At 37.8% G+C, this 25,475-nt stretch overlaps 1 protein-coding gene and 1 pseudogene across 5 annotated transcripts in view; both read left to right on the plus strand.

The window, feature by feature from the left end:
* The window catches only part of BRAF (B-Raf proto-oncogene, serine/threonine kinase), a 161,614-nt gene that overhangs the window by 18,793 nt on the left and 117,346 nt on the right, over positions 1–25,475 (plus strand). The window lies entirely within an intron of this gene.
* Positions 23,917–24,019, plus strand: LOC113604281 (uncharacterized; annotated as a pseudogene).

Raw genomic sequence — 25,475 nt, forward strand, 5'->3', positions numbered from 1 at the left:
TGTTGAAGGTTGCATTCATTGACAGTAGATACTGAGAAACTGTAGTGTACGGTATTTATTAGGAATTAACACCTGTGAAAGGAAGACTGGGCACAGGATGAAGTTGTATTGGGATGCGGGCTTCATAAAACCCTTGCCTTTTATTTTAGCGCGGGGCTCCGGAGTGAGGATTGACTGTCAGAGGGAGTTGAGCCAAATGGCTGGGCCTTTGTACCCCTCCTTGCTTGGTCACTGGATGTGGGCGGAAGTTGAAGCGGACTTTGAGGGAGGTGACATTTGGAAGCTCTGTCTTCTGGCTGTTCTCATAGCTGGTCAGCAGTTTCTTCCACGAAGGGGGAGCTTGGTCGCACATCTCTATGTCTTCCATAGACAGTGGGTCTGAGTGTGCGCACTTCTTCCCCAGAGGGCAGTTTTGAAATAGTTGGAGGTATTTTGGTTTTTCAAACGTCAGGGAAGAGGGTGGTATTAGCCTTTAATGAGCAAGGAGAGGGAAAGTCAGCCCTCTCACAGTGTTCAGGACAGTCTGCATGTTTAAGAACTGTTTGAGTTACTACATGACTTTGAATGGTTGTTGTTGGACTTTGTAGGTGAAAAAGTGGTAATGATAATCTGAGCTTAGAAACTAACTTTGTTTTAGGTATGAGGCATTGTATTAATATACACCAAAAGTTTCAAGAATTTAGTTACCACATAAATCGGAGCAATGTTAAAATTTTTTTTAAGTTTATTTTTGAGAGAGAGAGAACACGGGAGGGGCAGAGAGAGAGGGAGACAGGATCTGAAGCAGGCTCTGCACTGACAGTAGAGAACCTGATGCGGGGCTCAAATTCATGAACCCTGAGATCATTACCTGAGCCAAAGTTAGACACTCAGCTGACTGAGCCGCCCAGGCGCCCCTGAATATTAAAAATTTTGATCAGAACTTTATCGGGAGTTCACTACTTCAGAAAATCACACGATTGATAGCAGTGCCACCTGCACAGTATTGGGTGACTCAGATACTTTTCCTTTCAGTCTACAGTTGTAACCACCACAGTTGGAGTGATTCTCCATATAGATCTAAGCATCAGATACTCTCATTATGTTTATTTTAATAATTGCCTGCACATTTTGTAATATTATTACAAATTTATTTCTTTCATATGCTTGAAAATACAATTAGAGTATTGTTGACTTTTAAAATTTCACTTAGGCTATCTCTGAATTTAATTTTAGGATAGTACAGGGGGTGTTACAAAATAGTGGTCATAAAAAGAGGAAATTGATTTCTGTTTTCATTAATGGTGGATTGGGTTATTTCAGACCAGCCCTTTTGATGAAAACAACTAAAAATCTTGGAAACAATATTTCAACATTTTTTTTAGGAATTAAAGAGCTGAAGAGCTAGTAGAGAGCTACAAGGCCAAATACTAGGAAAAAAATAGGAACCCAAAAAATAAAGTGGAGAATGAAGTAGCTTTTGCTCTAAGGGCAATTGCCATCCTATTCAGATTTGAGCTTTGGTTTTGGGGTACTTCATGGGATGAAGAAGTTCGAAGTCAAAGCCTGGAGTTCTTCCAAAGTGACAGTCAAAAAGAAGAATAACTCCCTCTTAAGATGATATCCCAAGGACTCCATCATTAGGTTGAGAGTGAAACAGAACTAGACTGTCTACCCATTCCCATATCTAGGGGATTGTGGATTTGATTGGAGCAGGGGAAGAGAAAAGAAATTAAGAAAAATAAATCCTTCAAGTTGTGACCACAGTTTTAGCTCTCACACTAATTAGCAGTTTAGATTTCTCTTGCCTGGGTGGTCCAGGGACCCTCAAGCCATTTATCTTAGTTCCTGGTTTCAGACTTGTAGTACTCAGAAGGCTTGGCAGAAGGAAAGGCAAATTATCGTTGGAGACAGGCCCTTCATTCTGAAGAGGATTGCCACCAATCTTTCAAGAGCAGTTAATAGTACACTATCACAAGTAACCAAGCATAGTAAAAATATACACACCCACACATAAAATTACATGATATATGTATGTAAAATTCTTTAAGCAATATAATTTAAGATTTGTGTAGTTTTTTTATTGAGATATAATTGACAACTGTGTAGTTTGCTTTATATACATATACCTCAAAATAAGTTTTTAAAAAAATATATAACCTACTTGGAAATGGCACTGTGAATAAGAAACAAGTCCACATAATTCTCAAATATCAGATGGATTTAAAACAATTGCTGTTTCTTAATGAAAGACATATATATTTTTAAATTTTTTAAAAATACTTACTCGTTTTTGAGAGACAGACACAGAGTGTGAGTGGGGAGGGGCAGAGAGAGAGGGAGACACAGAACTTGAAGCAGTCTCCAGGCTCCGAGCTGTCCACAGAGAGCCTGATGTGGGGCTTGAACTCACGAACTAAGATCATGAGCTGAGCTGAAGTTGGACCCTCAACCAACTGAGCCACCCAGGTACCCCGAGAATGAAAGACATATTTGAAGACAAGCAGAGAACAAGAGACTATGACACACAGTAGACTTGAACACACACACACACACACACACACACACACACACACACACGGAAAATGCAGAAATGAAACTATGCCAAATATACCTAAGGGAGAGATTGAACATATCGTACCTAACTGAAGAAGAATTAGTTACCTGGAGGATAAGGTGGGAGAAACTTTCCCAGCTGCACTACTAGAGAGTGAAAACAGTGAAAATATTGAAGAGAGCTTACATGATGAGGAAGATAGAATGAGATCTATCAAAATTTAATCAGAGCTCCAAAAAGAGAGGAAAGAGAAAATGATGCAGAGGTAATATTTGAAAAGATATTTCTGACTGCACATTTTCCAGTTTTAATGAGAAACCAGTTGATAGACTTTCAGAAGCTCAGTAAATTTCAAGTAGTAAAAGTGAAAAGAAATTTGCACCCAGGCAAATCAGTGAAATGGCACAAACCCAAATACAAAGAGAAAAATCTTAAGATCAGCTGGAGGAAAAAAAAGATTTCTTTCAAAGGAGCAGCTATTGACTGACAGCTAACTTCTCAACAGAACAGCATATGTATTTTCAAAATAATTGCTAATTTATATTTATAAATTCTACACTTAGCAAAAGTAACTCTTAAGGATGAGGGTAAAATAAAAGTTTAGTTTAACAAACTGCATCAGTCCTTTATAAAGGAAATTATGAAGGATGTACTTTAGGCAGAAAATTCCAGATAAAGGTATGAGGTAAAATGAAGAGTAAAGAGCCTTGTTGAAGTAAATTAAAGAAGACCTAATGGGGCAAAATACCATGTACGTGGATTGAAACACTCAATATTATGTAGATATAATTCTATCAGTATTTTACAGTTATAGATATTTAATATAATTCCAATGAAAGCATTAGTTGTTTTTTTAATTTTTTTTGGTTTTGTTGTTTAGGTGGAACTTAAAAAGCAGATTCTAAAATTCTCTGGAAAACAAATAAAGGGCCAAAGTAGTTAAGATGTTCTCAAAGAGGACAGTAGGGGAGGATTTACTTTACCAGTTATTGAGACTTAGTATAAAGAATAATAATTAAGACATTGTCATAAGTAGTCTAGTGATAGATGGATGGACCAGTGGAACAGAAGAAGGTCTATAATTATGGGTTACTTGATGAATGACAGATATAGGTTACTTAATATATGACAGATACATGCTGGGTAATCAGTGAGAAGAGTGCCCTTTTCAATAAATGGCTGGAAAAATTAATTTGGACCTTAACCTCACAGTGATCACAAATTCTGGCTACATTAAATGTCTGGATGTGAAATGCAAAAATATAAAGCTTTTAGAAGACAATATGAAAACATATTTTTATTTAGAGAGCTTTTAGAATTTATTAGTGAAAATTAACATTTTTTGTTAAATTTAAGATGCCATGAATTCTAAGATTCACCATTACTTTATATTTCTAAAATAAAATATTGCCAGATAACCATGATATGCTATTGACTGTAAAATAAATGCACTCAGTTTTCACTGTTTTAATCTTACAAGTGATGAAATACAGTGCACTTCCTGAACTTCCTTCCATCAAATGTGGATGCAGCTTAGGTTCTCTCCACTGGATGAATTCCCAAAATTTGGAAGGCAAAGAGGACAAGGAAACTTGTTTTTGCTGCTGCTTTGGGTGGTTAGCACAGTTGTGGGATTTGAATGAATAGAAGCAGTTGAGGTGTCTGGACCGAGATTCCAGTGTTTAATACCAGTTTAATACCACTCCAGGCAGGAGTGGCAGTAGCTTTTAGACCTCTGGTTTGCAGTGTAGCCTTTATCTCCTCATTCCAGTAGCTACTCCTGATTCTTAATCCTTACATATTTTGAATGATAACCATCTTAGTCCTTGTATTTAAAAAAGTTTTTTCTTACCGCCGCCATCATGGGTCGCATGCACGCTCCCGGGAAGGGCCAGTCCCAGTCGGCTCTGCCTTACTGCCGCAGCGTGCCCACCTGGCTGAAGTTGATGTCCGACGACGTGAAGGAGCAGATCTACAAACTGGCCAAGAAGGGCCTGTCTCCCTCACAAATCGGTGTGATCCTGAGACACTCCCATGGTGTTGCACAAGTACGTTTTGTGACAGGCAATAAAATTTTGAGAATAAAAAAAAAAATTTTTTTTTTTTTTTTTTTTTTTTTTTTTTTTTTTCAGGGCGCCTGGGTGGCTCAGTTGGTTGGGCATCTGACTTCAGCTCAGGTCATGATCTCACGGCTTGTGGGTTCAAGCCCCATGTCGGGCTCTGTGCTGACAGCTCAGAGCCTGGAGTCTGTTTCGGATTCTGTGTTGCCCTTTCTTTCTACCCCTCCCTTGCTTGTGCTCAGTCTCTCTGAAAAATAAATAAAGCAGGGAAGGGACAAAGAGAGAGAGAGAGGGAGACACAGAATCTGAAACAGGCTCCAGGCATTGAGCTGTCAGCACAGAGCCCGACGCGGGGCTCGAACTCACGGACCGCGGGATCGTGACCTGAGCCGAAGTCTGATGCTTAGCCAGCTGAGCCACCCAGGTACCCCCATCTTAGTCCTTGTATTAAATACCTTTCTGGTTGAAATATGTGATATATATCATTTTCTTTTCTGCATTGGGTCCTGATAAATACATTTTTATTGGCTCAAGGAATCATTTGGCATTTAAAAAAATTTTTTTAAACATTGTGGTAAACTATATTCATGTTTTAACCATTTATTAAGTGTATAATTCAGTGGCATTAAATACATTCAGAATGTTGCATAACCATTACTACTATCTGTATCCCTAATTTTTTTGACCTCTCCTGCAAAAACTCTACCCATTAAAAAATAATTCCTTCTTTCTCCTTTTCCCAACCCCTGGTAATTTTTATTCTACTTTCTGTCTTTATGAATTTGTCTGTTCTTAGGTACATTGAATAAGTGAAATGGTATAATATTTGTCATTCTGTACCTTATTTCACTAAGATATGTTTTCAAAGTCCATATATCAAAAGTGACATATATCAAAATAACTGCCAAACTGTTTTTTCACGAGTATTCCATCTACATTCCCTCCAGCGATCATGAGGATTCCAGTTTCTTCACGTCCTTGCCAACACTTGTTATTGTTCTTTTTCTTCCTTTTTTTGGATTTTAGCTATCCTAATGGGCATGAATTGGTATCCATTGTGACTTTGTGTTATGTAATTCTTAGTGGAGTTTTCTCAAGAATCTAAACATAAAATTACCATATGACCCAACAATTCCACTTCCAAGAGTACATACCCATAAGAATTGAAAACAAACTTGAATAGATAATCGTACACTGATGTTCATTGCAGCATTATTTATGATAAACAAAAGGTGGAAACATCCTAAGTGTCCATCGACAGATGAATAGATAAAATGTAGTATATACATACGATGGAATATTAGTCATAAAAAGGAAAGATGTTCTGGGGTGTCTGGCTGGCTCAGTCGGTAGAGCATGCTCCTTTTGATCTCTGGGTTGTGAGTTCAAGCCCCAAGTTGGGCAGGGAGCCCACTTAAAATAAAATTTTTGAAAAAGGAAAGAAGTTCTGATACATGATATAACATGTGGAAACCTTAAAAACATGGTAAGTGAAATAAGCCAGACACAAAAGGGCAACTATTGTGTCATTATATAAAATATCTAGAAGAGGCAAATACATAGAGACAGGAAGTAGAATAGAGCTTAACAGGGGCTGGGAGGAGAGGGAACGGAAGTTACTGCTTAATATGAGAAAGGTCAGAATTTAGTATCAGATGGAACCTAGGCTTAACTCTCATATAATACAAAATCTGTTCTGTAGCATCCCTGACAAATGATTAAGCATTCAATTGAATATCCATAATAGTAAGGCAGTTTTTTCCTTTGTTAAACATCTTTATTATTATTTTTATTTTTAAAGAGAGAGCGAATTAGTAGGGAAGAGGGGCAGAGGGAAAGAGAGAGAATCTTAAGCAGGCTCCACGCTCAGTGTGGAGCTCAACATGGGGTTCAATCCCATGACTCTGGGATCATGACCTGAGCCAAAATGAAGAGTTGGACACTCAACTGACTAAGCCACCCAGGCTCCCTAAATATCTTTATTGTTAATAAAGATATCTAATAATGTGAATCTCAAATATACCTTCTTGAACTTTTGTCTCTAAGTTGTAACATCATCCTAGTTTAGTCCTTTGGAAAAGCACAGGACAAGCTGTCTCTTTTATCTCACGTCCCCACCCTCTCACTATTTGATATGCACATACACACTCCTTTAGACGTTTCTTTGACACTGGTTACTTGCTCTGTGCTTTCTCTTGTATCCAGGTCATCCTATCCAAAACCAAAAATACCTTCCCCGACTCTGGTACCCCCTTGAGCATTTGTTTTTCTTTCTGGTCACTGGCTGTGTTAGTACTCACTTAAACCTAACCTCTTGAAAGTCCGTCTTTCATTTCTTATTGCACAACTGAATGTATTCTTTCCGAGGCTACTCTGTAACCTTAACAATCAAGTTACCCTCTGATTTAGTGTATCAGTCCTGCATTTCCAGTGGTGTCTTGAGTATTTTATGTTTTAATGTCTCACTGACATCACAAAGTCAGCAAGTCCTAAACTGAATCAGTTCTCTTTCCCTTTAAATTACTTCTTCCCCTCTTGTAATATTCTCTACTTATTATAGTTTATTCTTGAAACCCCAGAGCATCTTTCATTTCTCCTGTCTCCTTATTTTTCCTGTGCAGTCAGCAAAGCCCTCATGATTAGGATTTGTGTGCTCTTATACGAGACCTCAAAGAGCCAACTCCTCCCTTCCTGCATATAAGATTACAGCTAGAAACACCGTCTGTGAACCACAAAATGGGTCCAGACACCATATCTGCTGGCACCTTGATCTTGGACTTGCCAGTTTCCAGAACTGTGACAAAATTCTTTTGTTTGTAAGCCACCCAGTTTTTTGTTTTTTGAGAGAGAGAAGGGGCATGAGCAGGGGAGGGACAGACGGAGAGGGGAAGAGAAAGCTTAAGCAGGCTCTATACCCGGTGCGGAGCCTGACATGAGGCTCCATCTCATGACCATGAGATTATGACCTGAGCCAAAATCAAGAGTAGAACGTTTAACCAACTGAGTCATCCACACACCCACATGGTATTATTTTTACAACAGCCCACACAAATGAAGACAGCTGCTGTTCTTACTAAGGTTTATGAGACTCTGACCCTCCCGGTCAGTAAGGACTATCACTACAGTATTTCTAATGCCTAGTACATCATGTGATACTAATACTAGGCTTTTATAAAATATGTGTCAAAAGGATGATTTACTTTTAGAATTAGATATAGCATGTAAGCATTCAGTGTAGCATTGTGCCCAACACATACAAGGTACACATAAATGGTAGTCCTTTTCCTTATAAAATAGTTTGTACTTTACATTCATTGATTACATTTATTCATTCATTGGCTTAAAGTTTAAGAATAAATACTGAACTCCTCTGTGCTGGTTGTGTGTTAGCTAGGTGCTTTCATACAGACATGATTATCTCTGTCCTCAAGGAGGTTACAATCTAGTGGTAGGACCAAATAAATCAAGAATTAAGGACAGTGTACTATGTTCAGAGTGTGCTCCAGGTGCAGAGAAATCACAGAAGAGGAGCACATAATGCAACATGGGTTTAAGGGAGGGAGGATGAAAGATTTCCTAAAGGAGATGAAGTGAATTTTAAATATTTAAGATGTACAAACCTTTTTAAAGAAGGATAATTACGCTTTATTTAGAGACCTAAAAGAAGACCTTAATAAATGGAGGTACATACTGTGTACTGAGAATGAGTTGAAGACTGAGTATGGTAAAGATGTCAGTTTTTTGCACATTGACTAGTAGATGTATTTAAATCCAAATGCCTGTAGGTTTTTCTGTGGAACTTGACAACTTGATTAACAGTTTCTATGGAAGTAAAAAGAGGCAAGAATTGACAAGTTACTATTAAAGAACAGTAAGAAAAGACTTCCTTAATTGTTTTTTCAGTCAACAAATTTGAATGCTTGCTACATGTGAGACCCTTGTTATTGCCTTAGTGAACACGAGACATGTCTCCTACCCAAAGCACATTCAGATTCACTTCTGGTGATATCTGAGGTTTTTAAATAAACCACTTCATGAAATATCAGGTGAGTGCCAGGACTACCAACAAACTTATCACTGTAATTTTATTACATGGTTTTTATATTTAAAATTTTTCCTGGTTGTGTAAGATTTTTCTTTACATTTTATTAGTTTTAATTTCTTTTAACTGTAGGATGCCAGAAGTAGGCAGGTTTTACCTTAAATAGATCCTTAAGAACGTCAATTGGATTACAGCCTTGTTAGAAAGGGAGGGAGGTTCTGCTGCTGAATGATGTATCAAGCAATTATGCGACCTTGGGGAGTTAGCGAGGGAGGGTGACTTTGAGGGTCCCACACGCATAGGTTTCGAGGCCTAGCCTGTGTGTCAGGTGTCTGGAGAACTTACAAAAGAAAAGGCAAGATGAATAACAAAATGACAGGTGAACTTAAGTAGGTAGAGGTTGCTAACGAATTTTATATGCCTGTATGGAAGTACGTGGGTGAATACATGCTGCTAAATTAGTTGGGAAAGCATACACTTGTTTGGAACACTTGCTTACTGTATTATTATTATTATTATTATTGTTATTATTTATTTTTTTTAACATTTATTTATTGTTGAAAGAGTGTGAACAGGGGAGGAGCAGAGAAAAAGGGAGACACAGAATGTGAAGCAGGCTCGAACGTAGGGCTCGAACCCATGAGCTGAAATCATGACCTGAGCCAAAGTCGGATGTTCAACCAACCGAGCCACCCAGGCGCCCCCGTAATATTATTTTTTTAATGTTTATTTATTTATTTTGAGAGAGAGTGCATGCACATGAGAGAGGAGCAGAGAGAGAGAGAGAGGGAGAGAATCCCAAGCAGGTTCAGCACTGTTAGCACAGAGCCCAAAACGGGGCTTGATCTCACGAACCATGAGATCATGACCTGAGCCGAAACCAAAAGTTGATGCCTCACCCACTGGGTCACCCAGGGGCCCCTTGCTTACCCTGTTAAATAAAGTTGAACCCCCTCTTACTGTGCACAGAAATCAATTCCTGGTAGATTGAAGGTTAAATACAAAAAGACAAACTCAGCTTTTTCTAAAAAGCAGCATACTTTTATGAGCTCAAAGCAGGGAATGATTTCTGAAGACTGAAAACATCATAAAAATTGACAAATTTGGGATGCCTGGGTGGCTCAGTAGGTTAAACATCCAACTCTTGATTTCCCCTTAGGTCATGATCTCCCTGAGATTGAGCTCTGCGTTGGGCTCTGTGCCGAGCCTGCTTGCATGTGCTCTCTCTGCTCCTCCCCTGCTTGCATGTGCTCTCTCTCTCTCTCTTTCTCTCTCTCAAAATAAATAAACATTTTAAAAAAAATTGATAAATTTGACTACACTAAAAATAGGAACTTCGATTTATTAAGACCCCTTTAAGAGACTGAAAAGACCAAAGTGCAGAATAGTAGATATTTGTAATGTACGTGTATTAGTTACCTATTGCTGTGTAATAAGTTATCCCAAAATTTAGCAGCTGAAAACAGTAAACATTTATTTTACAGTTTCTGTGGGTCAGAAATCTGAGAGCAGCTTAGCTGGGTGACTCTGGCTCATGGTCTCTCATGAGGTTGAAGTCAAGTGTCAGCCTGGCCTGTAGTTATCTCAAGGTTGGACTGAGAAGATCTCCTTTTGTGCTTTCCCATGGGTTGTGGCAGGGGCCTCAGAAGATCCACTTCCAAATTCAGCTACTTGGGCCTCTTTACAGGGCTTACCTCACGGAATGGCAACTGGCTTTTTCCAGAGTGAAAGATCCAGGAGAGAGTGAGAGAGAGTTCACAGCATGTAGGCCACAAATAACTTAATCTTGTAACCTATCACAGTGAATGGACAACTAGTACAAAGTGTATATGTAAAGAAGTATGAATCACAGGGGCGCCTGGGGGTTAAGCATCTGACTTTGGCTCAGGTCATGATCTCATGGTTTGTGGGTTCAAGCCCCATGTCCGGCTCTGTGCTGACAGTTCAGAGCCTGGAGCCTGCTTCAGATTCTGTCTCCCTCTTTCTTTCTGCCCCTCCCCCCGCTTATTCCTGTGTACATGTGTATGCGTGCCCTCTCTCTCTTTCTGTCTCAAAAATAAACATTAAAAAGAACAGGTATGAATCACTAGGACAAAGACAGAACACCAAATAGAAAAAGCAAGCATTTGAGTTAAAAAAAAAAAAAAAGACCAATAAACATATGCAAAGGTCATTAACCTCATCAACAATTAGGAATAGAAATGAAAACCATAGGAGTCCATTTTATACAAACTAAATTGGCAGAAACGAAACATTTGAACAGCACCCAGCATTGGTGAGGGATATGCTCTTCCACTGCTGGTGGGAGTATAAATTAGAAGAACCACTTTGGAAAATAATAGTGTGTTCTACAACCTGCAGTACCACTCCTGGGCATTTAACCTAGACTGGTGGTTGTCGAACTTGATTGTGCATCAAAATCCCCTGAGGGATTGTTAAAACAGACTGCTGGGCCCCCCCCTCAAAGTTTCTGATTCAGTAGGAATGGGGTGGAGCCTGACAGGTTGTGTGTCTAACAAGTTCCTAGGTGATGTTGGTGCTGCTAGTCCAAGAATCATAATTTGAGAACCAGCCATTGCCCTAGAGAAATTTGTGAATATGGGGAATAGGCAGCGTATGAATATAAGACTGTTCATAGCACTATTATTTATTTTAACTCCAAACTACAAAGAAAAAAATTCAAATGTCCATCAGCAGTGGATTAGATAGGTAAATTATGGTATATTCACTTATGGAATAAAAACTTAGTTTATCGCTTCTCGGTCTTATGGCTAAAATCTGTTCTTACCAGTTTGATAAAAACTTAGTTTAAATGGACCAGGAAAAAAACTCACAGCTCCTGCACCAATATGTGTGGTCCCATAAACTTAATATTAGTCAAACATGAGATAAGTCACGAAAAAATTCAATGCAACGTGATGCTATTTATAAAAAGTTCCAAACATGGGGTTAACTATATTGTTCAGGAATGCAAACAGAAGTACAGAATTAAAGGAAAATCAAGAGAATAATTATCACAGGGGTGCCTGGGTGGCTCAGTTGGTTGAGTGGCCCACTTCGGCTCAGGTCCACGAGTTCAAGCCCCGTGTCGGGCTCTGTGCTGGCAGCTCAGAGCCGAGAGCCTGCTTTGGATTCTGTGTCTCCCTCTCTCTCTGCTCCTCCCCTGCTTGTGCTCTCTCTGTCTCTCAAAAATAAATGTTTAAAAAAAATTAAAAAAAAAAAAAAAAGAGAATAATTATCACAAAGGTGAAGAGTGATGTGTTTACCCCAGGGGTGGCAAACAGTGGATGGAATTGAGGAGGGACATGTGGGAAAGTTTTAAGGTACTGGCAATGCTGTTTCTTAACTTTACCGTTATACTTTAAACTGTAGATATATTTTATAAACTCTTCTCTACATATGTCTATAATAAAATTTACTTTAATATAAATAGATATTTTATAGATGAAGAAACTGACACTTGGAGGGTAAATACTTTGCCCAAGATTACAGAGCAAATAAGTGTCGGCTGAAATTCTTTCTGATTTTAAAGCTTGTGCTCTACTATTCTGTACCATAAATTTTTACAAGAGTTGTAAGAATTAGATACTGTAATCCCCATTTTGTAGATGAAGAAGTAGGTTTAGAACAGTTATGCAACTTGCCTAGGGATCCATTGCCTAAGTAGAAGATCTGGGGATTTGGACGCAGACCTTGTGATTCCAGAGGCTCTTAACCACCTTGCTCTTGGAGCCTCCCCACTTACTATTGTATCACAATCAGTTATACTTTTTGCGAGTTTGTTAACCACAATTGATAGCTCATGTTATACCTTTTGGCACCTTCACTGGCTTTCTACTGATGTTTTTCAGCCTGGATTATTATCTTGAATCTGTTTAGTACTCTGAGTTTGCTTGTGCTAGAGAATGAAACATTTCTTTACTTAGTTGTGTTCTTTTACCTAGGAATTTAAGTTAGAATTTTGATAAACTCTGTTTATGTCAGTGTACTGATATCTATTAGCTTTCATTGTCTGAATCTTCAGCCTTTAAAAAATTCTGTACTCTTTTACCAGTGAAATTTGAGTTTATTAACGTCACTGCACGTCTGTTTTATTTGTAAATTATGTGTGTACTGCTGTACGAAAATAAATTTTTAAAAGCTAAGCCAAAAATGAAACAACTTGTGATGGTTTTCTTTGTCTGCAGCTAATATCTCAGGCCATTACACCCTTATGGCAAGGTTCATCATTAATGATAGTGGGTACAAATCTATATTTTGAATAATCTGGATAATTCTTAAAAACTGGCTAGTTTCTTATCAGATCTGATTAGGTCAGGATTTCTCGAATTGGACACTGCATTTTGGCCTGGATAATTCTTGGCTTGGCGGGGGGAGGGGGATGTTGTCTTTTCCGTTGTAGGACGTTAAGCAGCATCCCTGGTCTCTACCCCCTAGGTGCCAAGGTATCCTCCCCTCAGTTCTAACAATCAGAATATCTTAAGACACTGCCAAGTATCTCCTGGGGGCAGAATCACCCCTGGTTGAGAACCACTGGGTTAGATCATTGTTTTAATCCTGTATTGTGCCTGCCAAACAGCTTGTGCGAGGAGCAGGCAATGTGTCAGCTTTGCCTTTTTCTCTAGCAGCAGTAGTGTTACCTTCAGTATGAGGTTTGAGATTTTTTGGTATGAGTTCCTTTCAAGCCTCATGTCTATTTTGTGAGGTTTATTTAGTAAAGCTGGATAATAACCGTACATTCACTTCACTCAGTATATTTAAGCTGTAGCCTGTCACAGTAAGACAGATGTGCAAAGCAGAGGGAGAACTCCTCTCTTAGTTAAGCGCTCTGCAGTGTGGAATGCCAGGGCTTTGGCATACCTCTTAACCACGTGTGACATACCTGTCTATTAATCCTGAGTGAGGGTGGCTTTGTAAATAGTAAATCTGAAAAATCTGTAAGTGAAAAATCTGAAGTTTTCTTAGTTTTCTAGATGAATACATGACTAAATAATGTCTGCCTACAGCCCTAATAAAGAGTCTCCTGCTTGCCCTTTATAGGTGTAAATCATGTGTTCGGCCATCACATTGTCAACTGCTGTAGAGTTTGCAGCATTTCAACTATAGAACTCAAAAGGGGAAAACAATTTAAGTTCTCTTAACTGACTTCTACCTACCCAACTCATCAGGTTAACTGATAGTTCCTGTTAAAAAAAAAATTTGCTGTCAAGGGCACCTGGGTGGCTCAGTTGGTTAAAGCATCTGGCTTTGGCTCAGGTCACGGTCTGTGGTTCGTGAATTCGAGCCCTGCATTGGGCTCTATGCTGATAGTGCCGAGACTGCTTGGGATATTCTCTTTCCCTTTGTCTCTGCCCCTCCCCAACTTGCACACGTGTATACTCTCTCTCAAAATAATAAACTTAAAAAAATATATGCTGTCCGATTAGATGTGGGTTATATTTAAAGGAAGATTCCTCACCCTACATCAAGGTTTGGAGAATGAGTGTTCATGTTACAGTTTTAAGGTAAAATAAAATCTTTATGGTTTTACCGTTGCTTATGATTCCCTGATTTAGCGAACCTTTTCTCTTAACCAACCACCAGACTTTATTACACTGAATAAAGGGCTTTCTTTTGCACCCACTTCGGTATTACAATTGTGATGATTTACTTTGTGGAGTTGGGATTACAGTTTCTCTCAGCACCCTACTTCTCTCGTCATCTAAACTCACAGCTGCATTATTATACAAAAAGTCTTCAAACTTTGTCTTCTGGAATGGCTATTTGCTCTCTCAAAACAACTCTGGCTTCCTTCCTGCTAATTTACAGGATTATTGTGAGGATATTAAATCTATCAGTAGTCGTTCAGACTCTCATTACTTCTTGCCTATAATTGTGGCATGCTTTTAATGGTACTCTTGGCCTTTAGTGCCTCTCTGGCTTGTTAGTTAACGTGAACATTGTTGCCAGAGTAAACATCTAAAATATATGTCTAAACAGATCAAAAGCCATTTATAACAATAAGAACTGCAATTTTTAAAAAATTACTGTATATGCTGGCTTAGATGTGGTCTCTATAATCAGGAGATGTCCATTAAACAAATTATTAAAAAAAATACATTACACACATAAATTCTGAATTGTGAGTATGTGCCCAAAGGAAAAAACAGCAGGTACTGTGGAGTTGAATGTGAGTCTAGTATAGACTGGGGGAGAGTGATCAAGAAAGGCCTCGCTGAAATGAGACCTAAAGATCTCTTCTATCTGGAGAAGCTGTGCTTGTTTGGGAAAGCACTGGGCAGAGTTTTACAAGAAGAAAAAATAGGTTGGGTAAAGGCTTTCCTGCTGGAAGGTCATTGGTGGTTGAGTTTATTGAGTAAGGGATAGACAGAATAGTGCCTGATAAGGCAAGAGGTTGGCTGGGATAAATCATTTGGGATCTTGTAATCTGTCCTAAGAAGTTTAGGTTTTATTTTTGAGTCACTGGGGAGCCAGTAAAGGGTTTAAGCAGGGAGAGTGATGTGATCAGATTTGTGTTTTAGGGATTCACTCTGATTATGGAGAATGGATCAGAGAGGAGTGGGAGTAGGGCAAAAGAAACAGGAAAAACAGTTAAGATACCTTTGTAAGTAGTAATTCAAGGAGAAAGGATGATAGTTTAGAGTAATGACAGTAAACAAGTTAACACATAAAATTATCTCAAAAAACCATTATCATAGCCTTGTGAAGTATGAGCAGAATAAGATTTGGAATGAACGTATCCAAGCCCATCCAGTAAATAGTGGTATAAGGAATTGAAACCATGGAAGTTGACCATTCGGCTTTTGTCTCTGAAACAAAAAACAAACTTCAGTGAAGATTTTTTAGCCTACCTTTATTACCTTTATCTCCTCCTAAACTCTTATTTACCTATGCTGTAGCTAAACCATACTATGACAATAGTTATTATGAACCTAACTTGTACCTAGATGCCACTGATGATTGTTTACTGTGGCTGGAATACTCTTACATAGTTAACATTAGGATCCAGATCAAAGAGGAAGCCTTCCAACTTTGTCTCCAGACACACATTGTCCCTTTTCCCTCTTTTAACCACAGTAGTTTCTTTATGTCATGGTATGTTAATTCAATAGATATGTGTTGGGCACTTTATGTAGACATTGTGGATATATTCATGTACAAAAATAGAGCGTCACTATGGAACCTATAGTCTAGAGACAACACAGACCTTGTAAACAGAATCTGTGCATACAAATGTAATTATAAATCTTGAAAAGTGCTCTGAAGGAATAGTAAAGGATGCCTGTGGGTTCTTAGTAAATAGTACAGGATTGATTGCCTTGGAGGGGCCTTGAGTTCAAAACTATTTTTGTAATAATACTAAGACATTGTTTGCCTTTCACTCTCATTCTCTCATGAGGATTCAGTGATATAATGTGTGATAGTGTAGCAGATTGAATTGTAGAAGATGATATGAAAATCCGGATGTCTTCTGTTAAGGTGGATGTTAATGGTACTGTAAAAAATATAAAAAATATTACTTTCTCTTTTCATTATTTTTGTTTTGGAAAATGTAGTTATTTTTTCATAAAAATTAGGTTAGTGTAATTTTTAAATGAATTAAATATACAGATTTCTTGGTTATAATTTTTAATATGGTAAACATTGAAAGCTCCAACCTGCATGAATAAGAGCTATGAGGGGTCCTCAATAATTTTTAAGATTATAAAGAGATTCTGAAACCTGGAAGTTTAAGGGGCACCTGGCTGGCTGGGTCGGTTTGAGCCCTATGTTGGGTGTAGAGATTACGTAAAAATAAAATCTTTAAAAAACAAAAAAAAGAAACTAGCAAGCTTAAGAACCTCTGTGGTGGGGACCTGACTTAAATTGGGGTCTTCTAGAGAATTAAAAGATCGCTTATGTCTCATTTTAAGCTCTTACCTAAAAAGAAAAGTCTGGTTATCTCCGTATCTCCAAAGCCTGTACTTCTTTGCATATAATGGGTATGTTGGTTAAATAATGTTTTATTGCCAAGGTCTACTGTACATGGTCCTCATTTCTTGAATTTGGTTTGAAGCCTTTATTGAAGATACCATCTTTATTTCTGATTACTGTGGGAGATAGATCTGAGTTCAGATCCTTCTTGGTGTGAAGTTGCTTAACCTTGATGAACCTTGCCACTCATCTGTAAGATAGAATACATATTACTGTATTGTAATGATTAAATGAGCCAATATATATAACCTGACAGGCACAGAACATGCAATAAAATGGTAACTTTTTATTTTATATACATAGCATATTGAGCTTAGTTCTAGTTAGTGGGCAGAGAGGTCTGTGGGTGAATTAGTATATAATTAAATAATCATCATTTGAGTACATCTAATAGTTTATTAGGAAAGCAGAGAAAGCCAAAATAATCCATTGCATGGTTACTCATCTTTAGAAGAGGGAACTGAAACAAAATGTAGGCTTAGAATAGTTGAAATAAAAATAACTCCAAGTACGTTGTAAGGATAGGGACAGAGTTTTATATGTCTGGTACCCCAACAGTGCCTCACATTTACTGAATATTTAAACAATGTTAAATAGCTAGAAATACTAAAAAACATTTTTAGAAACCTTGCAAAAATGTGTACTATAGTTTAAAGGTCAGGTCTCAAAATATCCCACATGGCTAACTGGAGAAGTAAATAAAGGAACCTGGAAGAAAAACAGAATTGCCCTGGGGGATAACATGAAGTGTTATAAAGTGTGACTAAACAGGATCTAATAAGATAGGACAGAGTAGGGCATCTTGTGGTGGATTCCAAATTTAGCAGTTAAAATCTTAACTATATTAGAGGTAGACTCCTTGGGATCACAGTGCAGAATGTTTGCCAAGGGATGACAAGAAAATAGCTAGGAAGATCAGGTGACTGCTTTGCTTTGCTTTTCATGGCAGAGAGCTATAGGAAAACTATCCTTTTATATATTCTCTTTTGAAGCAGGTAGTTCAGTTGTGCTGAAAAGAAAGAAAAAAGAGTGTGGTGACAGATGGTAGCTACACTTGTGAATATAGCATAATGTATAAATTGTCAAATGGCTATGTTGTACACTTGGCAACTAATGTAACATTGTGTGTCAACTATACTCAAATACAAAAATTAAAGAAAAAGTAATATTGTTATTCCTTATTTGAGATAAAAATCAACAAAAGTTGGGGGCGCCTGAGTGGCTCAGTCGGTTAAGCGTCCGACTTCGGCTCAGGTTATGATCTCACGGTCCGTGAGTTCGAGCCCTGTGTCGGGCTCTGCTGACAGCTCAGAGCCTGGAGCCTGCTTCGGATTCTGTGTCTCCCTCTATCTCTGCCCCTCCCTTGCTAACGCTCTGTCTCTCTCTGAAAAATGAATAAACATGAAAAAAAATTTTTTTTTAAATCAACAAAAGTTGGCTAGAGCAACACAGAGGTCTGGATCTAGAGCTTGCTTACATTTAAAAAAATTTTTTAAGTTTATTTACTTATTTTTTGAGAGAGACAGAGATAACGTGTGAGCAGGAGAGGGGCAGAGAGACAGAGGGAAAAAGAGAATGCCGAGCAGGTTCTGTGTTGCTAGCGGAGGGCCCAATGTGGGGCTCGACCCCTCGAAACTGTGAGGTCATGACCTGAGCCGAAACCAAGAGTCGGACACTCAACTGACTGAGCCACCCAGGGGCCCCAAATTTGCTTACATTTTAAACAGAAAGGGCTGTAGACTTTCTGTTCTTTTTACAACTAGAAAGCTTTACAGAAACTACCTGTGTAATTATCTCATAAAACTTCTTTCTCGTTTGAAGATTTTTTATCAACTTAAGGTTTGAATTTTCGTAGATTATTAATGTGTATTATCTCGATAGCTGTGATCTTTGAATTTATAGGCGACTAAATTGAGATGTCATTTGTAGTAAGAGCAAGTGAAAAGTATGTTGCTATTCACACTTGGTATTTAAGTAGATGCTTATATTATGCAATCAGTGCCAGCAGTTGGTTGTTAATTGAAGATAGTTTAACTGGACAAATTTTAAGGATATTAAAATATAAACACCACATTTTAATTTAAAACATATTAATGTATTCTCCTATACCTATATTTTGATATAATGTTTGATTAATGTGCTGAGTGGAGTTCCATGTGTTTTTTCATGTCTCAACAATACTAATAATGCATTATCCATAACCACCTGTTTTCTTTTTACTCTAATCATCTGTGAGTTGAGTGAACAAATCATGAGAGATTCTAGGGAAAGGAGGAAGATGACTTAGACTAGAGTGGTAACAGGGGAAGTGATACAAAGTAATCTGATACATGATATATTTCAGCCATAGATCCAAGAGAATTTTCTCTTGAATTAATTTCCAAGTGCATAAATTTCAGAGACAAACTGAAAAAGAGAAATCACTGCTAAGAACCAAATTTTTGTTCTACAAGATCGAGTAAGATATTTTTTTCTTCATATCCAGGATCCAATCTTCTAGTGAATTCCATTGGCACTACTTTTGAAATATATCTTGAACCATACCATTTCTCACTGCTTTCGTTGCTACCATGTCAGTCTTAGCTACTTTCCTCTGTCCAATAACAATAACCTGTATATAAATGGTCTTGCCCCCTTGCGTTGTGGTCTCTACATGGCAATGGGAGTGATCACTTAAAACGTAATTTATGTTATTTCTTTGCTCACAAAACCACACTTAAAATGGAACCTAGACTTTGTATGGTTTTCAAGATCTATATAATCTGACTCTTGCCAGCCTCTGTCACTTCATCTTTTAAACTAGTGATTCTCGGGGCGCCTGGGTGGCTCAGTTGGTTAAACATCCAACATCAGCTCAGGTCATGGTTTGTGAGTTCGAGCCCCACATGGTGTTCTGTGTTGTCAGTGCAGAGCCTGCTTTGGATACTCTCTCTCCTCTCTGTGTCCCTCCCCTGCTCTCTCTCTCTGTCTCAAAAGTAAACATTAAAAATATCATTAACAAAATAAAATAACTAGTGATTCTCAAAATGTAGTCCAGGGACAGCTAGAGGCCGCCAAGGCTCTTTTGGAGGATCCACAAGGCCAAAACTATTTTTATAAAATAATTATGATATTTTGTAAAAACTTTTTATAAAAATACTAATATGTTAATTTTTCAGAGTTTCCAGTTGTTCATTAATGTGTTTTATTGCTACAGATTAATGCAAAGTCATATGAGAATCCAGCTATCTTTTATTAAGCTAGTCATTAAAAAGAATTGCAAAGATGTAAAACACTGACATCCTTCTCACTAAATCTTTTGTTTTGGACTTTAAAAATAATTTGTGTTACATGATGGATTTCCTACTAAATTAATATTTTTACAATTTCTCAGTCTTATTTTCCAGTGTGGCAAATATTAACAGATATAGCCCACATAACCAAAGTTTTTAGAGATCCTCAATAATTGTTAAGAGTGTAAAGCGATCCTGGGGTGCCTGGGTGGGGCTTATCGGTTAAGCATCTGACTCTTGGTTTTGGTTCAGGTCATGATCTCACGGTTCATGAGTTTGAGCCCTGCATCAGGCTCTGCGCTGACAGTATGGGGCCTGCTTGGGATTCTCTCTCTTTCCCTCTGTCTCTGCCCCTCCTCTGCTCACTCTCACTCTCAAAAAATAAATACATAAACTTAAAAAAAAAAAAAGTTTAAAGCAATCCTGAGACCAAAAAGTTTGAGAACTGTTGTTTTGCACTATCAGCATTTTCTTAACACTAGCTACATTGGCTTTCTTGTTCTTTGTAATCTCCAAGCACCCTTCTAACCTAGGGCTTTTTTCAGCAGCTGGTATTTTTTCCTATGGCCGAAGGGTATTCTTCCAAGCTTCCTCACTTCATTCAAATGTTCAAATGTCACCACCTCTTTGATGAGACCTTTCTTAACAGCAAACTGCTCTAAGAGCTTGTTCCCTACCCCCTGTCCCTTACTTAGACTGAATTTTCCTCCAAGCACTTGTCACTGTTGGAAATTAAGTGACATGTTTGTTTTCCTGTTTTGGTCTCCTACCTGAATATATACTCTGTGAGGGTGGGGATTTTGTTCACTGCTATGAGGCGAGAGCCTTGAACAGTGTTGGGTACATGAGTTAGATTAATCAGTTTTTGACAATGAAAAAAGTGAAAATACACAGAAACAGAATCCATGAGTAAAAATGTGAGTAATATAGAATATATACTCTGGAAATCTAATACATGAATTAAAGGATTTCTAGAAGGAAAAAAGCAGAGAAGTAAAAATTAGTTAAATAATAGAAGACTGTATCTGAGCTGTAGAAAGACTTGAATCTGTATGTCGAAAGATAGAATAACAAGCAAAAGTTACATTTCCAGTTGAGATTCCTGAATATCAGGAAGAGAGATGATCATAAGCTTGTAGACAGAACAGAAAGGGAAGATAAGTCAACATTGGCAACACTGAGAGAAGAAAGTGTGTTTAAGAATCCCATATCTGGCCAAGGTATTTTCAGACAAGAATGGAACCAAAGTATATACATCCCCCATATACACTATCTGTACACTAAAGAGACATGATTAAAAGTGGAAATCAACATCTATAGATGTTGATCCCATATACTGTAATGTTAACCTTTTAGAAATTAAAAAATGTTATTTTAATTCTAAATAAGTGATTCTGAAAGTGAGGTGCCTATACCAGTGGCAGCAGCATTACCTGGAAATGCCTTTTTAAAAAAATGTAGGTCCGGGGCGCCTGGGTGGCGCAGTCGGTTAAGCGTCCCACTTCAGCCAGGTCACGATCTCGCGGTCCGTGAGTTCGAGCCCCGCGTCAGGCTCTGGGCTGATGGCTCAGAGCCTGGAGCCTGTTTCCGATTCTGTGTCTCCCTCTCTCTCTGCCCCTCCCCCGTTCATGCTCTGTCTCTCTCTGTCCCAAAAATAAATTAAAAAAAAAAAAAAGTTGAAAAAAAAATTAAAAAATGTAGGCCCTATTGCAGACCTACTGAAACAGAAACTCTGGGCATGAGGCTCTGCAAGCTATATTCTAACCAGCTGTTTTAGTGATTTTGTACATGGTAGACTTTGAAGACCATTGTTAATCCTAGATCCAACTTAAAATAATAAACACAAGCATTTTAAGTAATTCTGTATGTTTTACTCTAAGGTTTTGACATATATTAATTTAATTTCTCCCCTAACTACCTTATGAAGTAGGTACTCTCATCATTTCCATTTTGTAGTTGAGAAATTTAGAAACTTGGCCAAGTATTCAGGACTGGTTAGTGGTGAATTAAGATTTTTTTTTTTAAGAGGTAATTATCTCTTTTTAAAAAATTATTTTGAGAGAGAAAAAGCACAAGCAGGGGAGGGACAGAGAGAGAGGAGAGAGCAAGAATCCCAAACAGGCTCCACACTGTCAGCGCAAAGCCCGATGTGGGGCTCGAACCCACGAACCATGAAATCATGACCTGAGTTGAAGTCAGATGCTTAACCAACTGATCCACTCAGGTGCTCCAGTGGTGAATTAAGATTTAAATCAAAGTATTATGACTACAAAGCCCATGCTTTTAGCCACTACAGAGCCCTAGTGCTTTCTTCAATTTGGGGGATGGAGCAGAACTAAGCAAGTTAGGAAATCCAAGAAGTATAAAGGAGAAGATTGACACACCTGAATATATAAAAATTTAAGATTTTTATAAGAAAATAGTATGCACATAAAAGAAAAAGATGATTACAATGGCAAAACTGACACATAACACAGGATTAACAGTTCTGCTATACAGAGAGCTCTCACAAATTGTTAAGAAAATGACTACATTAAAAATGGACAAAAGATACAAACCTATATAATTCATAAAAGAAGACATGCAGATTTCATAATATCTGAGTAGATACTCAAATCTCATTAGTAGTAGAAAAGGAAGTTGGTATTAACAGCAAGATTATTGTTTTTCCATCTGTGTGGTAGCAAAAAAAAAAAAAAAATGACATCAGGTACTAGCTGGAATATAGGAAAATCCTTTCAGTGTCTCTCAGCATCCTATCAGCACCTGTTTGGGTATGATAGGGCTGAGGTGCTGATAGGATTGAGATACGGGTACTGATAAGGATTGAGAATTTCTAAAACCTTTTGCAAAAGTACATGTTAATGTCTGTTACAGATTTGAGAAGCTGTGTGCATGTGTGTCCATCCTTTGATCCAGCAATTAATTGCCCTTTAGGGAATCTATCCCACAGAAATAAAAGCCCTGGCAAATGGATAACTGTATAACTATTGTGTATTGCAGCATTATTCAGCAAAATGTGCCAACAACCAGAATGTGAATGTCTCAATACATGGTTGAGTAAACTTGAACACAAAATTACCAGAACAATGATAGTTGCCAAGTAATGATATATAAAGTATAATCTTGGTTTTGTTTTTAAGAAGAACAGAAGAAAGGCAGAGAGAAAAATATGGAAGAGTATGACTCAAAGTGTTAACATTGATTACTTCAGAGTCATAGGATTGGGGTGAAGGTGGGAGGGAAAATTACAAACTGATTTTTTTTTAATGTCCTTATTTGATTTTTGTGGAACAAGGGGTGTGTGTGTCTGTGTGTCTGTCTGTTAAGTCTGTAGACGAAATGGGAATGGATTGGTGTTTTGCTTGCCAAATATAAAAACTTTCCAGTTTAGAATGTTAGATGTAGACTGATGGATGTATCTTTAGAAATGTCAAAATGTCTTCGTTTTGGACTACTTTTTTGTTGTGTGATCCATAGCTAGGTGGCTTATTTCTAAAATATGTGTAAGATCATAAAATACTCATGAATGTGTATTAGTATTGAAAATTCTCCTTAGGGGCACCTGGGTGACTCTGTTGGTTGAGCATCTGACTCTTGATTTCATCTCAGGTCATGAGATGGAGCCCTGTGTCAGGCTCTGTGCCGAGAGCATGGAGGCTGCTTAAGATTCATTCTCTCTCCCTCCTTCCCTCTTGCCCTTCCCCCTGCCCCCGCTTGGTTGCTCACACTCAAAAATAAAAATAAATAAATAAAAATTTTTTAAAAATAGTAAAAGTTTAAAAAAAGAATGAAAATTCTCCTTAAATGTTAAAGTAGGATGGCATACACTGGACCCACCAAAAATAACCCCAAAATGTTCTGTAAGAATCAGATTTATCTGATGTGTGAATATTACTTTAGAAATTTTACTTATTTAATTAACTAAATTTCAGTAGTTAAGCAGATTTTATCATTAACCTTTACATTTGAATATATTTTAAACTTAGCTTTAATTAGATAAATTCTTTACCTGATTAAAACTTGGTCTTGATTGTTTCTCAGCTTTTTGGCTAAGATCAAGTGTAGTATCTGTTCTTACCAGTTTAAAACTTGGTCTTGAAATGCAAAAAACAAAACAAAAAAAAAACCCACAAAAACTGTTAATAGAGTTGACTGCACTGATTCATTATGGCTTTAAAAATTTTGTAGCTAGTATTTTATTGAAAATTGCCAAAAAATTAAAAAAAATACAAAAGCATATGCACCGAAGGGCAACTTTAATTTCCATTCTGACAGAGCTCTAGTCTTACCTCTCACATGTAACCACTGTCAGTAGTTTCTGTGTGTTATTTCTGAGTTTGTCTGTATAAAGCCAACTTTATACAGTTTATACAGTTGGTGGACTTTGATGATGATGATGATGATTTTAGAGAGAGTGCATGTATGTGAGAGTTAGAGGGAGAGAGGGGGAGAGAATCTTAAGCAAGCTCAATGCTGAGCATGGAGCCTAGCTCAGGCTTGATCCCTTGGGATCCCTTGAGCCAAAAATCAAGAGTCGAATGCACAACCAACTGAGCCCCCAGACACCTCCCGCCACCACCCCCTTTTTTAGTTTTTTTTTTTTTTTTTTTTGAGAGAGAAAGAGCAGGAGAGGGGCAGAGACAGAGGGAGAGAGAGAATCCAAAGCAGGCTCTGCACTGTCAGCACAGAGCCCAGTGTGGGGCTTGAATTCATAAACTGTGAAATCATGACCTGAGCAGAAACCCAGAGTCAGCTGCTTACTCTACTGAGCCACCCAAGCACCCTGCTGTCAGCTTTTTAAGTTGTATATATTTTTGCTATACTGATTATGTAAATTATATATTCTTTATATTGGAAAAAATAAAGAACATTTATTTAATCAATGCCCAGAATATTTTTGATCTAGGGAAAACTTTTGAATTTAACTTATTTTTTTTTAAGTTTATTCATTTTGAGAGAGACAGCTCAAATGTGGGAGGGGCAGACAGGGGGGGAACAGAGGATCAGAAGCAGGCTCTGTGCTGACAGCAGAGAGCCTGATGTGGGGCTTGAACTCATGAACCATGAGATCATGACCTTAACCAAAGCCAAGAGTTGGATGCTTAACCAACTGAGCCACCCAGGCACCCTTGACTTTAACTTTTTAAAAACTTTTTTAATTTTTTTAATTTAATTTATTTTTAATTTACACCCAAATTAGTTAGCATATAGTGCAACAATGATTTCGGGAGTAGATTCCCTAGTGCCCCTTACCCATTTAGCCCATCCCCCCTCCCATACCCCCTCTAGTAACCCTCTGATGTTCTCCATATTTATGAGTCTCTTACGTTTTGTCCCCCTCCCTGTTTTTATATTATTTTTGTTTCCCTTCCCTTATGTTCATCTGTTTTGTCTCTTAAAGCCCTCATATGAGTGAAGTCATATGATTTTTGTCTTTCTCTGACTAATTTCACTTAGCATAATCCCCTCCAGTTCCATCCACGTAGTTGCAAATGGTAAGATTTCATTCTTTTTGATTGCTGAGTAATACTCCAGTGTGTGTGTGTGTGTGTGTGTGTGTGTGTGTGTGTATACACACACACACACTT

Source organism: Acinonyx jubatus, chromosome A2, assembly GCF_027475565.1.
Source record: "Acinonyx jubatus isolate Ajub_Pintada_27869175 chromosome A2, VMU_Ajub_asm_v1.0, whole genome shotgun sequence".
Lineage (NCBI taxonomy): Eukaryota > Metazoa > Chordata > Mammalia > Carnivora > Felidae > Acinonyx > Acinonyx jubatus.